Source organism: Lissotriton vulgaris, chromosome 9, assembly GCF_964263255.1.
Source record: "Lissotriton vulgaris chromosome 9, aLisVul1.2, whole genome shotgun sequence".
NCBI lineage: Eukaryota > Metazoa > Chordata > Amphibia > Caudata > Salamandridae > Lissotriton > Lissotriton vulgaris.
Window position 1 is genome coordinate 540,598,556 of NC_141697.1, and position 13,974 is coordinate 540,612,529.

General features: G+C 43.7%; 9 non-coding genes across 9 annotated transcripts; all 9 read right to left on the bottom strand.

The window, feature by feature from the left end:
- Positions 1-986: 986 nt before the first annotated feature.
- On the bottom strand, positions 987-1,058 carry TRNAG-UCC (transfer RNA glycine (anticodon UCC)). Its single transcript has one exon. It is a non-coding gene; the product is annotated as a tRNA-Gly (tRNA).
- Positions 1,059-2,580: 1,522 nt separating this feature from the next.
- Positions 2,581-2,652, bottom strand: TRNAG-CCC (transfer RNA glycine (anticodon CCC)). Its single transcript has one exon. It is a non-coding gene; the product is annotated as a tRNA-Gly (tRNA).
- A 1,533-nt stretch (positions 2,653-4,185) lies between these two features.
- TRNAG-UCC (transfer RNA glycine (anticodon UCC)) lies at positions 4,186-4,257 on the bottom strand. The gene has a single exon. It is a non-coding gene; the product is annotated as a tRNA-Gly (tRNA).
- A 1,512-nt stretch (positions 4,258-5,769) lies between these two features.
- Positions 5,770-5,841, bottom strand: TRNAG-CCC (transfer RNA glycine (anticodon CCC)). Its single transcript has one exon. It is a non-coding gene; the product is annotated as a tRNA-Gly (tRNA).
- A 1,533-nt stretch (positions 5,842-7,374) lies between these two features.
- On the bottom strand, positions 7,375-7,446 carry TRNAG-UCC (transfer RNA glycine (anticodon UCC)). The gene has a single exon. It is a non-coding gene; the product is annotated as a tRNA-Gly (tRNA).
- A 1,513-nt stretch (positions 7,447-8,959) lies between these two features.
- TRNAG-CCC (transfer RNA glycine (anticodon CCC)) lies at positions 8,960-9,031 on the bottom strand. Its single transcript has one exon. It is a non-coding gene; the product is annotated as a tRNA-Gly (tRNA).
- A 1,529-nt stretch (positions 9,032-10,560) lies between these two features.
- TRNAG-UCC (transfer RNA glycine (anticodon UCC)) lies at positions 10,561-10,632 on the bottom strand. The gene has a single exon. It is a non-coding gene; the product is annotated as a tRNA-Gly (tRNA).
- Positions 10,633-12,154: 1,522 nt separating this feature from the next.
- TRNAG-CCC (transfer RNA glycine (anticodon CCC)) lies at positions 12,155-12,226 on the bottom strand. Its single transcript has one exon. It is a non-coding gene; the product is annotated as a tRNA-Gly (tRNA).
- A 1,533-nt stretch (positions 12,227-13,759) lies between these two features.
- Positions 13,760-13,831, bottom strand: TRNAG-UCC (transfer RNA glycine (anticodon UCC)). Its single transcript has one exon. It is a non-coding gene; the product is annotated as a tRNA-Gly (tRNA).
- Between the last annotated feature and the right edge of the window lie 143 nt (positions 13,832-13,974).

A 13,974-nucleotide genomic window follows, 5' to 3' on the forward strand; every position in this document is an offset into this window, starting at 1 on the left:
TTAGCAGAGGATGGTTTCGATCCATCGACCTCTGGGTTATGGGCCCAGCACGCTTCCGCTGCGCCACTCTGCTCCTTTGTGAAAGTGTTCTGTTTATGCAGATGAGGAGGCATTCAGAGAAGTGACGTGGGATTGGTCGGGCTCTCACCTCATTTGCCTAAGTATATCGCAAGGCATGCTGGGTGCAGAAAATCTTTATCTTCCCCTCTCACAATCAGTCACAACTGAAAGTCCAGACCCTCTTATTCACTAGCCGTTTCAGGCCTTTAACAAGACAACAGCTCTCCGACGCTCTCTGTCTCTCTCTCTCTCTGTGATCCTAGTGCTTGCATGCTCAGTATTTGGCTTTACCTGGGAGCCAGAGATCTACCCGGTGAGGGCTTGCCGGTATAAGGCTTTAGAGCGTTTGGGAGCGTTCGGTACATGAGAGGACGTTGGACTGGAAGCTATGCAAATTTGAAGCATCCAAACTTCCTGCTGCAGTCGGAGGCTCTTTCCATGGACATCTGCCTTTTGGATTCCTCTAAACTTGCCCTCTGATGAAACATTTTGTGAGCTGCAGTTACCTCCGACGGCTACAAGGTGGTGCTACATTCAGGTGAGGGCACAAGTATGCACAAAATGTTGGGGACTTTTGCCAGATTTATTGCTGGATCTTGCATATTTTTTTCAGAGGCTAAATATTGCCTAGGAAATGCTTTTTAACATAGAGATGCTGGAGTTAAAATGTCTGGTCGGGCCTCAGCCCTTTCATTGTCTGCCCACTGTAACATATTTTTTTACCAGTACATGTGAGTGGTGACTCTGCTTTATGAAACTTATCATATATTAGGACAATGAATATAGCAGAAGGGGCGATCGAAATGCTTGCCTACATATTTGTTTATTTTTTATATAATGGCTGATTAACCTCTTAATTATATTACCATTTTGTGAAATGTTGCTTTAAAATATATCCTGCTTGCAGAATATATAAGTATTTGTACTGCGTTGGCCGGGAATCGAACCCGGGTCAACTGCTTGGAAGGCAGCTATGCTCACCACTATACCACCAACGCCCTCTGATCTTTGCGCTCTCGGTTCTAAACATTAGGACCCTGAGTTCAATGACTATCATGCACCAGCTTCAATGGTGCATTTGGTTTAGATACCAACATGAAAAGCAATAGAAAGTTTTTGTAGAGGGTAAGGAACTGGGATTGAAACCAAGGACAAAGCTGTGCAGAAGAGAAGAATGGAAAGCAGCAATACAAATAATAGATATGAACACATAGAGGCAGCATGGGAAGCAAAGCAGGGAAGAGAAATAGAGAACATTCCATGAAATGCCCAGGAGATAGATAAGAGCAGAACAAAAAAGGGAAGAATGAAATTCAAAGCCTCCACATAAAAGTGTTTGAAGGTCCCACCAGTCATTCATGCTTATTATTGTGTGCCTTTACTTTCAAAGTACAGTGTGGAGCTTTTGACGATCCCTCTCTTGTATTTCAGCAGACACAGATAGTTGAGAAGTCTTTTCTCACATAGCTGGCACAAGCTTGCGCTTTTCCTTGCTGGTAGCGTGGAAATGACAGCTTGGTCCTTGGAAGTAAAATCAAGCAAAATTAGCAGAGGATGGTTTCGATCCATCGACCTCTGGGTTATGGGCCCAGCACGCTTCCGCTGCGCCACTCTGCTCCGTTGTGAAAGTGTTCTTTTTATGCAGATAAGGAGCATTAGGCAGAGTAGCATGGGATTGGTCTGGCTCTCACCTCATTTGCATAAGTATATCCCAAGGCATGCTGGGTGCAGAAAAACTTCATCTTCCCCTCTCACAATCAGTAATAACTGAAAGTCAGACACTCTTAGGCACTAGCCGTTTCAGGCCTTTATCAAGACAGTAGCTCTTGAACCATCTCTCTCTCGCTCTGTGATCCTAGCACTAGCATGCTCAGGATTTGGCTTTACCTTGGAGCCAGAGATATACCCGGTGAGGGCTTGCCCGGTGTGAGGCTTTTGAGCGTTTGGGAGCGTTCGGGACGTGAGTGGACGTTGGACAGGAAACTATGCGAATATGAAGCCTCCAACATTCCTGCTTCAGTGAGTGGTTCTTTCCATGGACATCTGACTCTTGGATTCCTCTCAACTTGCCTTCTGATAAAACATTTTGTGAGCAGCAGTTTCCTTCGACAGCTACAAGGTGGCGCTACATTCAGGTGAGAGCACAAGTATGCACAAAATGTTAGGGACTTTTGCCAGATTTATCGGTGGATCTTGCATATTTTTTCAGAGGCTAGATATTGCCTAGAAATGCTTTTTAACATAGAGATGCTGGAGTTACAATGTCTGGTCGGGCCTCAGCCCTTCCATTGTTTGCCCACTGTAACAAATTTATTACCAGCACATGTGTGTTGTGACTCTGCTTTATGAAACTTATCATATATTAGGACAATGTATGTAGCAGAAGGTGCGATTGAGATGTTTGCCCACGTATTTGTTTATTTTTTTATATATGGCTGATTAATCTGTTCGTGAAATTTCCATTTTGTGACATGTTGCATTACAATATATCCTGCTTGCAGAATATATAAGTATTTTCAGTGCGTTGGCCGGGAATCGAACCCGGGTCAACTGCTTGGGAAGCAGCTATGCTCACCACTATACCACCAACGCCCTCTGATGTGTTAGCTCTCGGTTCTAAATATTACGTTGCAGAAATCAATGACTATCTTGCACCAGCTTCAATGGTGCATTTGGTTTAGATACCAACATGAGAAGCAGTAGAACGTTTTTTGCAGAGGGTAAGGAACTGGGGATTGAAACCAAGGACAAAGTTGTGCAGAAGAGAAGAAATGAAAAGCAACAGTACAAATAGTAGAAATGAGCATATATAGGCAGCATGGGAAGCAAAGCAGGGAAGAGAAAGAGAACATTCCATGAAATGCCCAGGAGATAGATAAGAGCAGAACAAAAAGGGAAGAATGAAATTCAAAGCATGCCCAGAAAGTTGTGTGAAGCTCCCACCAGTCAGTCATTTATGGTTATAATTGTGTGTCTTTACTTTCAAAGTACAGGGTTGTACCTTTCACGATCACTCTTGTATTACACAGACACGAATAGTTGAGAAGTCTTTTCTCACATAGCTGGCACAAGCTTGCACTTTTCCTTTCTGGCTATGTGGAAATGACAGCTTGGTCCTTGGAAGGAAAATCAAGCAAAATTAGCAGAGGATGGTTTCGATCCATCGACCTCTGGGTTATGGGCCCAGCACGCTTCCGCTGCGCCACTCTGCTCCTTTGTGAAAGTGTTCTCTTTATGCAGATGAGGAGGCATTCAGAGAAGTGACGTGGGATTGGTCGGGCTCTCACCTCATTTGCCTAAGTATATCGCAAGGCATGCTGGGTGCAGAAAATCTTTATCTTCCCCTCTCACAATCAGTCACAACTGAAAGTCCAGACCCTCTTAGGCACTAGCCGTTTCAGGCCTTTAACAAGACAACAGCTCTCTGACGCTCTCTGTCTCTCTCTCTCTCTGTGATCCTAGTGCTTGCATGCTCAGTATTTGGCTTTTCCTGGGAGCCAGAGATCTACCCGGTGAGGGCTTGCCGGTATAAGGCTTTAGAGCGTTTGGGAGCGTTCGGTACATGAGAGGACGTTGGACTGGAAGCTATGCAAATTTGAAGCATCCAAACTTCCTGCTGCAGTCGGAGGCTCTTTCCATGGACATCTGCCTTTTGGATTCCTCTAAACTTGCCCTCTGATGAAACATTTTGTGAGCTGCAGTTACCTCCGACGGCTACAAGGTGGTGCTACATTCAGGTGAGGGCACAAGTATGCACAAAATGTTGGGGACTTTTGCCAGATTTACTGCTGGACCTTGCATATTTTTTTCAGAGGCTAAATATTGCCTAGGAAATGCTTTTTAACATAGAGATGCTGGAGTTAAAATGTCTGGTCGGGCCTCAGCCCTTTCATTGTCTGCCCACTGTAACATATTTTTTTACCAGTACATGTGAGTGGTGACTCTGCTTTATGAAACTTATCATATATTAGGACAATGAATATAGCAGAAGGGGCGATCGAAATGCTTGCCTACATATTTGTTTATTTTTTATATAATGGCTGATTAACCTCTTAATTATATTACCATTTTGTGAAATGTTGCTTTAAAATATATCCTGCTTGCAGAATATATAAGTATTTGTACTGCGTTGGCCGGGAATCGAACCCGGGTCAACTGCTTGGAAGGCAGCTATGCTCACCACTATACCACCAACGCCCTCTGATCTTTGTGCTCTCGGTTCTAAACATTAGGACCCTGAGTTCAATGACTATCATGCACCAGCTTCAATGGTGCATTTGGTTTAGATACCAACATGAAAAGCAATAGAAAGTTTTTGTAGAGGGTAAGGAACTGGGATTGAAACCAAGGACAAAGCTGTGCAGAAGAGAAGAATGGAAAGCAGCAATACAAATAATAGATATGAACACATAGAGGCAGCATGGGAAGCAAAGCAGGGAAGAGAAATAGAGAACATTCCATGAAATGCCCAGGAGATAGATAAGAGCAGAACAAAAAAGGGAAGAATGAAATTCAAAGCCTCCACATAAAAGTGTTTGAAGGTCCCACCAGTCATTCATGCTTATTATTGTGTGCCTTTACTTTCAAAGTACAGTGTGGAGCTTTTGACGATCCCTCTCTTGTATTTCAGCAGACACAGATAGTTGAGAAGTCTTTTCTCACATAGCTGGCACAAGCTTGCGCTTTTCCTTGCTGGTAGCGTGGAAATGACAGCTTGGTCCTTGGAAGTAAAATCAAGCAAAATTAGCAGAGGATGGTTTCGATCCATCGACCTCTGGGTTATGGGCCCAGCACGCTTCCGCTGCGCCACTCTGCTCCGTTGTGAAAGTGTTCTTTTTATGCAGATAAGGAGCATTAGGCAGAGTAGCATGGGATTGGTCTGGCTCTCACCTCATTTGCATAAGTATATCCCAAGGCATGCTGGGTGCAGAAAAACTTCATCTTCCCCTCTCACAATCAGTCATAACTGAAAGTCAGACACTCTTAGGCACTAGCCGTTTCAGGCCTTTATCAAGACAGTAGCTCTTGAACCATCTCTCTCTCGCTCTGTGATCCTAGCACTAGCATGCTCAGGATTTGGCTTTACCTTGGAGCCAGAGATATACCCGGTGAGGGCTTGCCCGGTGTGAGGCTTTTGAGCGTTTGGGAGCGTTGTCGACGTTGGACAGGAAACTATGCGAATATGAAGCCTCCAACATTCCTGCTTCAGTGAGTGGTTCTTTCCATGGACATCTGACTCTTGGATTCCTCTCAACTTGCCTTCTGATAAAACATTTTGTGAGCAGCAGTTTCCTTCGACAGCTACAAGGTGGCGCTACATTCAGGTGAGAGCACAAGTATGCACAAAATGTTAGGGACTTTTGCCAGATTTATCGGTGGATCTTGCATATTTTTTCAGAGGCTAGATATTGCCTAGAAATGCTTTTTAACATAGAGATGCTGGAGTTACAATGTCTGGTCGGGCCTCAGCCCTTCCATTGTTTGCCCACTGTAACAAATTTATTACCAGCACATGTGTGTTGTGACTCTGCTTTATGAAACTTATCATATATTAGGACAATGTATGTAGCAGAAGGTGCGATTGAGATGTTTGCCCACGTATTTGTTTATTTTTTTATATATGGCTGATTAATCTGTTCGTGAAATTTCCATTTCGTGACATGTTGCATTACAATATATCCTGCTTGCAGAATATATAAGTATTTTCAGTGCGTTGGCCGGGAATCGAACCCGGGTCAACTGCTTGGGAAGCAGCTATGCTCACCACTATACCACCAACGCCCTCTGATGTGTTAGCTCTCGGTTCTAAATATTACGTTGCAGAAATCAATGACTATCTTGCACCAGCTTCAATGGTGCATTTGGTTTAGATACCAACATGAGAAGCAGTAGAACGTTTTTTGCAGAGGGTAAGGAACTGGGGATTGAAACCAAGGACAAAGTTGTGCAGAAGAGAAGAAATGAAAAGCAACAGTACAAATAGTAGAAATGAGCATATATAGGCAGCATGGGAAGCAAAGCAGGGAAGAGAAAGAGAACATTCCATGAAATGCCCAGGAGATATATAAGAGCAGAACAAAAAGGGAAGAATGAAATTCAAATCATGCCCAGAAAGTTGTGTGAAGCTCCCACCAGTCAGTCATTTATGGTTATAATTGTGTGTCTTTACTTTCAAAGTACAGGGTTGTACCTTTCACGATCACTCTTGTATTACACAGACACGAATAGTTGAGAAGTCTTTTCTCACATAGCTGGCACAAGCTTGCACTTTTCCTTTCTGGCTATGTGGAAATGACAGCTTGGTCCTTGGAAGGAAAATCAAGCAAAATTAGCAGAGGATGGTTTCGATCCATCGACCTCTGGGTTATGGGCCCAGCACGCTTCCGCTGCGCCACTCTGCTCCTTTGTGAAAGTGTTCTCTTTATGCAGATGAGGAGGCATTCAGAGAAGTGACGTGGGATTGGTCGGGCTCTCACCTCATTTGCCTAAGTATATCGCAAGGCATGCTGGGTGCAGAAAATCTTTATCTTCCCCTCTCACAATCAGTCACAACTGAAAGTCCAGACCCTCTTATTCACTAGCCGTTTCAGGCCTTTAACAAGACAACAGCTCTCCGACGCTCTCTGTCTCTCTCTCTCTCTGTGATCCTAGTGCTTGCATGCTCAGTATTTGGCTTTTCCTGGGAGCCAGAGATCTACCCGGTGAGGGCTTGCCGGTATAAGGCTTTAGAGCGTTTGGGAGCGTTCGGTACATGAGAGGACGTTGGACTGGAAGCTATGCAAATTTGAAGCATCCAAACTTCCTGCTGCAGTCGGAGGCTCTTTCCATGGACATCTGCCTTTTGGATTCCTCTAAACTTGCCCTCTGATGAAACATTTTGTGAGCTGCAGTTACCTCCGACGGCTACAAGGTGGTGCTACATTCAGGTGAGGGCACAAGTATGCACAAAATGTTGGGGACTTTTGCCAGATTTATTGCTGGATCTTGCATATTTTTTTCAGAGGCTAAATATTGCCTAGGAAATGCTTTTTAACATAGAGATGCTGGAGTTAAAATGTCTGGTTGGGCCTCAGCCCTTTCATTGTCTGCCCACTGTAACATATTTTTTTACCAGTACATGTGAGTGGTGACTCTGCTTTATGAAACTTATCATATATTAGGACAATGAATATAGCAGAAGGGGCGATCGAAATGCTTGCCTACATATTTGTTTATTTTTTATATAATGGCTGATTAACCTCTTAATTATATTACCATTTTGTGAAATGTTGCTTTAAAATATATCCTGCTTGCAGAATATATAAGTATTTGTACTGCGTTGGCCGGGAATCGAACCCGGGTCAACTGCTTGGAAGGCAGCTATGCTCACCACTATACCACCAACGCCCTCTGATCTTTGCGCTCTCGGTTCTAAACATTAGGACCCTGAGTTCAATGACTATCATGCACCAGCTTCAATGGTGCATTTGGTTTAGATACCAACATGAAAAGCAATAGAAAGTTTTTGTAGAGGGTAAGGAACTGGGATTGAAACCAAGGACAAAGCTGTGCAGAAGAGAAGAATGGAAAGCAGTAATACAAATAATAGATATGAACACATAGAGGCAGCATGGGAAGCAAAGCAGGGAAGAGAAATAGAGAACATTCCATGAAATGCCCAGGAGATAGATAAGAGCAGAACAAAAAAGGGAAGAATGAAATTCAAAGCCTCCACATAAAAGTGTTTGAAGGTCCCACCAGTCATTCATGCTTATTATTGTGTGCCTTTACTTTCAAAGTACAGTGTGGAGCCTTTGACGATCCCTCTCTTGTATTTCAGCAGACACAGATAGTTGAGAAGTCTTTTCTCACATAGCTGGCACAAGCTTGCGCTTTTCCTTGCTGGTAGCGTGGAAATGACAGCTTGGTCCTTGGAAGTAAAATCAAGCAAAATTAGCAGAGGATGGTTTCGCTCCATCGACCTCTGGGTTATGGGCCCAGCACGCTTCCGCTGCGCCACTCTGCTCCGTTGTGAAAGTGTTCTTTTTATGCAGATAAGGAGCATTAGGCAGAGTAGCATGGGATTGGTCTGGCTCTCACCTCATTTGCATAAGTATATCCCAAGGCATGCTGAGTGCAGAAAAACTTCATCTTCCCCTCTCACAATCAGTCATAACTGAAAGTCAGACACTCTTAGGCACTAGCCGTTTCAGGCCTTTATCAAGACAGTAGCTCTTGAACCATCTCTCTCTCGCTCTGTGATCCTAGCACTAGCATGCTCAGGATTTGGCTTTACCTTGGAGCCAGAGATATACCCGGTGAGGGCTTGCCCGGTGTGAGGCTTTTGAGCGTTTGGGAGCGTTGTGGACGTTGGACAGGAAACTATGCGAATATGAAGCCTCCAACATTCCTGCTTCAGTGAGTGGTTCTTTCCATGGACATCTGACTCTTGGATTCCTCTCAACTTGCCTTCTGATAAAACATTTTGTGAGCAGCAGTTTCCTTCGACAGCTACAAGGTGGCGCTACATTCAGGTGAGAGCACAAGTATGCACAAAATGTTAGGGACTTTTGCCAGATTTATCGGTGGATCTTGCATATTTTTTTCAGAGGCTAGATATTGCCTAGAAATGCTTTTTAACATAGAGATGCTGGAGTTACAATGTCTGGTCGGGCCTCAGCCCTTCCATTGTTTGCCCACTGTAACAAATTTATTACCAGCACATGTGTGTTGTGACTCTGCTTTATGAAACTTATCATATATTAGGACAATGTATGTAGCAGAAGGTGCGATTGAGATGTTTGCCCACGTATTTGTTTATTTTTTTATATATGGCTGATTAATCTGTTCGTGAAATTTCCATTTTGTGACATGTTGCATTACAATATATCCTGCTTGCAGAATATATAAGTATTTTCAGTGCGTTGGCCGGGAATCGAACCCGGGTCAACTGCTTGGGAAGCAGCTATGCTCACCACTATACCACCAACGCCCTCTGATGTGTTAGCTCTCGGTTCTAAATATTACGTTGCAGAAATCAATGACTATCTTGCACCAGCTTCAATGGTGCATTTGGTTTAGATACCAACATGAGAAGCAGTAGAACGTTTTTTGCAGAGGGTAAGGAACTGGGGATTGAAACCAAGGACAAAGTTGTGCAGAAGAGAAGAAATGAAAAGCAACAGTACAAATAGTAGAAATGAGCATATATAGGCAGCATGGGAAGCAAAGCAGGGAAGAGAAAGAGAACATTCCATGAAATGCCCAGGAGATAGATAAGAGCAGAACAAAAAGGGAAGAATGAAATTCAAAGCATGCCCAGAAAGTTGTGTGAAGCTCCCACCAGTCATTTATGGTTATAATTGTGTGTCTTTACTTTCAAAGTACAGGGTTGTACCTTTCACGATCACTCTTGTATTACACAGACACGAATAGTTGAGAAGTCTTTTCTCACATAGCTGGTACAAGCTTGCACTTTTCCTTTCTGGCTATGTGGAAATGACAGCTTGGTCCTTGGAAGGAAAATCAAGCAAAATTAGCAGAGGATGGTTTCGATCCATCGACCTCTGGGTTATGGGCCCAGCACGCTTCCGCTGCGCCACTCTGCTCCTTTGTGAAAGTGTTCTGTTTATGCAGATGAGGAGGCATTCAGAGAAGTGACGTGGGATTGGTCGGGCTCTCACCTCATTTGCCTAAGTATATCGCAAGGCATGCTGGGTGCAGAAAATCTTTATCTTCCCCTCTCACAATCAGTCACAACTGAAAGTCCAGACCCTCTTATTCACTAGCCGTTTCAGGCCTTTAACAAGACAACAGCTCTCCGACGCTCTCTGTCTCTCTCTCTCTCTGTGATCCTAGTGCTTGCATGCTCAGTATTTGGCTTTACCTGGGAGCCAGAGATCTACCCGGTGAGGGCTTGCCGGTATAAGGCTTTAGAGCGTTTGGGAGCGTTCGGTACATGAGAGGACGTTGGACTGGAAGCTATGCAAATTTGAAGCATCCAAACTTCCTGCTGCAGTCGGAGGCTCTTTCCATGGACATCTGCCTTTTGGATTCCTCTAAACTTGCCCTCTGATGAAACATTTTGTGAGCTGCAGTTACCTCCGACGGCTACAAGGTGGTGCTACATTCAGGTGAGGGCACAAGTATGCACAAAATGTTGGGGACTTTTGCCAGATTTATTGCTGGATCTTGCATATTTTTTTCAGAGGCTAAATATTGCCTAGGAAATGCTTTTTAACATAGAGATGCTGGAGTTAAAATGTCTGGTCGGGCCTCAGCCCTTTCATTGTCTGCCCACTGTAACATATTTTTTTACCAGTACATGTGAGTGGTGACTCTGCTTTATGAAACTTATCATATATTAGGACAATGAATATAGCAGAAGGGGCGATCGAAATGCTTGCCTACATATTTGTTTATTTTTTATATAATGGCTGATTAACCTCTTAATTATATTACCATTTTGTGAAATGTTGCTTTAAAATATATCCTGCTTGCAGAATATATAAGTATTTGTACTGCGTTGGCCGGGAATCGAACCCGGGTCAACTGCTTGGAAGGCAGCTATGCTCACCACTATACCACCAACGCCCTCTGATCTTTGCGCTCTCGGTTCTAAACATTAGGACCCTGAGTTCAATGACTATCATGCACCAGCTTCAATGGTGCATTTGGTTTAGATACCAACATGAAAAGCAATAGAAAGTTTTTGTAGAGGGTAAGGAACTGGGATTGAAACCAAGGACAAAGCTGTGCAGAAGAGAAGAATGGAAAGCAGCAATACAAATAATAGATATGAACACATAGAGGCAGCATGGGAAGCAAAGCAGGGAAGAGAAATAGAGAACATTCCATGAAATGCCCAGGAGATAGATAAGAGCAGAACAAAAAAGGGAAGAATGAAATTCAAAGCCTCCACATAAAAGTGTTTGAAGGTCCCACCAGTCATTCATGCTTATTATTGTGTGCCTTTACTTTCAAAGTACAGTGTGGAGCTTTTGACGATCCCTCTCTTGTATTTCAGCAGACACAGATAGTTGAGAAGTCTTTTCTCACATAGCTGGCACAAGCTTGCGCTTTTCCTTGCTGGTAGCGTGGAAATGACAGCTTGGTCCTTGGAAGTAAAATCAAGCAAAATTAGCAGAGGATGGTTTCGATCCATCGACCTCTGGGTTATGGGCCCAGCACGCTTCCGCTGCGCCACTCTGCTCCGTTGTGAAAGTGTTCTTTTTATGCAGATAAGGAGCATTAGGCAGAGTAGCATGGGATTGGTCTGGCTCTCACCTCATTTGCATAAGTATATCCCAAGGCATGCTGGGTGCAGAAAAACTTCATCTTCCCCTCTCACAATCAGTAATAACTGAAAGTCAGACACTCTTAGGCACTAGCCGTTTCAGGCCTTTATCAAGACAGTAGCTCTTGAACCATCTCTCTCTCGCTCTGTGATCCTAGCACTAGCATGCTCAGGATTTGGCTTTACCTTGGAGCCAGAGATATACCCGGTGAGGGCTTGCCCGGTGTGAGGCTTTTGAGCGTTTGGGAGCGTTCGGGACGTGAGTGGACGTTGGACAGGAAACTATGCGAATATGAAGCCTCCAACATTCCTGCTTCAGTGAGTGGTTCTTTCCATGGACATCTGACTCTTGGATTCCTCTCAACTTGCCTTCTGATAAAACATTTTGTGAGCAGCAGTTTCCTTCGACAGCTACAAGGTGGCGCTACATTCAGGTGAGAGCACAAGTATGCACAAAATGTTAGGGACTTTTGCCAGATTTATCGGTGGATCTTGCATATTTTTTCAGAGGCTAGATATTGCCTAGAAATGCTTTTTAACATAGAGATGCTGGAGTTACAATGTCTGGTCGGGCCTCAGCCCTTCCATTGTTTGCCCACTGTAACAAATTTATTACCAGCACATGTGTGTTGTGACTCTGCTTTATGAAACTTATCATATATTAGGACAATGTATGTAGCAGAAGGTGCGATTGAGATGTTTGCCCACGTATTTGTTTATTTTTTTATATATGGCTGATTAATCTGTTCGTGAAATTTCCATTTTGTGACATGTTGCATTACAATATATCCTGCTTGCAGAATATATAAGTATTTTCAGTGCGTTGGCCGGGAATCGAACCCGGGTCAACTGCTTGGGAAGCAGCTATGCTCACCACTATACCACCAACGCCCTCTGATGTGTTAGCTCTCGGTTCTAAATATTACGTTGCAGAAATCAATGACTATCTTGCACCAGCTTCAATGGTGCATTTGGTTTAGATACCAACATGAGAAGCAGTAGAACGTTTTTTGCAGAGGGTAAGGAACTGGGGATTGAAACCAAGGACAAAGTTGTGCAGAAGAGAAGAAATGAAAAGCAACAGTACAAATAGTAGAAATGAGCATATATAGGCAGCATGGGAAGCAAAGCAGGGAAGAGAAAGAGAACATTCCATGAAATGCCCAGGAGATAGATAAGAGCAGAACAAAAAGGGAAGAATGAAATTCAAAGCATGCCCAGAAAGTTGTGTGAAGCTCCCACCAGTCAGTCATTTATGGTTATAATTGTGTGTCTTTACTTTCAAAGTACAGGGTTGTACCTTTCACGATCACTCTTGTATTACACAGACACGAATAGTTGAGAAGTCTTTTCTCACATAGCTGGCACAAGCTTGCACTTTTCCTTTCTGGCTATGTGGAAATGACAGCTTGGTCCTTGGAAGGAAAATCAAGCAAAATTAGCAGAGGATGGTTTCGATCCATCGACCTCTGGGTTATGGGCCCAGCACGCTTCCGCTGCGCCACTCTGCTCCTTTGTGAAAGTGTTCTCTTTATGCAGATGAGGAGGCATTCAGAGAAGTGACGTGGGATTGGTCGGGCTCTCACCTCATTTGCCTAAGTATATCGCAAGGCATGCTGGGTGCAGAAAATCTTTATCTTCCCCTCTCACAATCAGTCACAACTGAAAGTCCAGACCCTCTTAGGCACTAGCCGTTTCAGGCCTTTAACAAGACAACAGCTCTCTGACGCTCTCTGTCTCTCTCTCTCTCTGTGATCCTAGTGCTTGCATGCTCAGTATTTGGCTTTTCCTGGGAGCCAGAGATCTACCCGGTGAGGGCTTGCCGGTATAAGGCTTTAGAGCGTTTGGGAGCGTTCGGTACATGAGAGGACGTTGGACTGGAAGCTATGCAAATTTGAAGCATCCAAACTTCCTGCTGCAGTCGGAGGCTCTTTCCATGGACATCTGCCTTTTGGATTCCTCTAAACTTGCCCTCTGATGAAACATTTTGTGAGCTGCAGTTACCTCCGACGGCTACAAGGTGGTGCTACATTCAGGTGAGGGCACAAGTATGCACAAAATGTTGGGGACTTTTGCCAGATTTACTGCTGGACCTTGCATATTTTTTTCAGAGGCTAAATATTGCCTAGGAAATGCTTTTTAACATAGAGATGCTGGAGTTAAAATGTCTGGTCGGGCCTCAGCCCTTTCATTGTCTGCCCACTGTAACATATTTTTTTACCAGTACATGTGAGTGGTGACTCTGCTTTATGAAACTTATCATATATTAGGACAATGAATATAGCAGAAGGGGCGATCGAAATGCTTGCCTACATATTTGTTTATTTTTTATATAATGGCTGATTAACCTCTTAATTATATTACCATTTTGTGAAATGTTGCTTTAAAATATATCCTGCTTGCAGAATATATAAGTATTTGTACTGCGTTGGCCGGGAATCGAACCCGGGTCAACTGCTTGGAAGGCAGCTATGCTCACCACTATACCACCAACGCCCTCTGATCTTTGTGCTCTCGGTTCTAAACATTAGGACCCTGAGTTCAATGACTATCATGCACCAGCTTCAATGGTGCATTTGGTTTAGATACCAACATGAAAAGCAATAGAAAGTTTTTGTAGAGGGTAAGGAACTGGGATT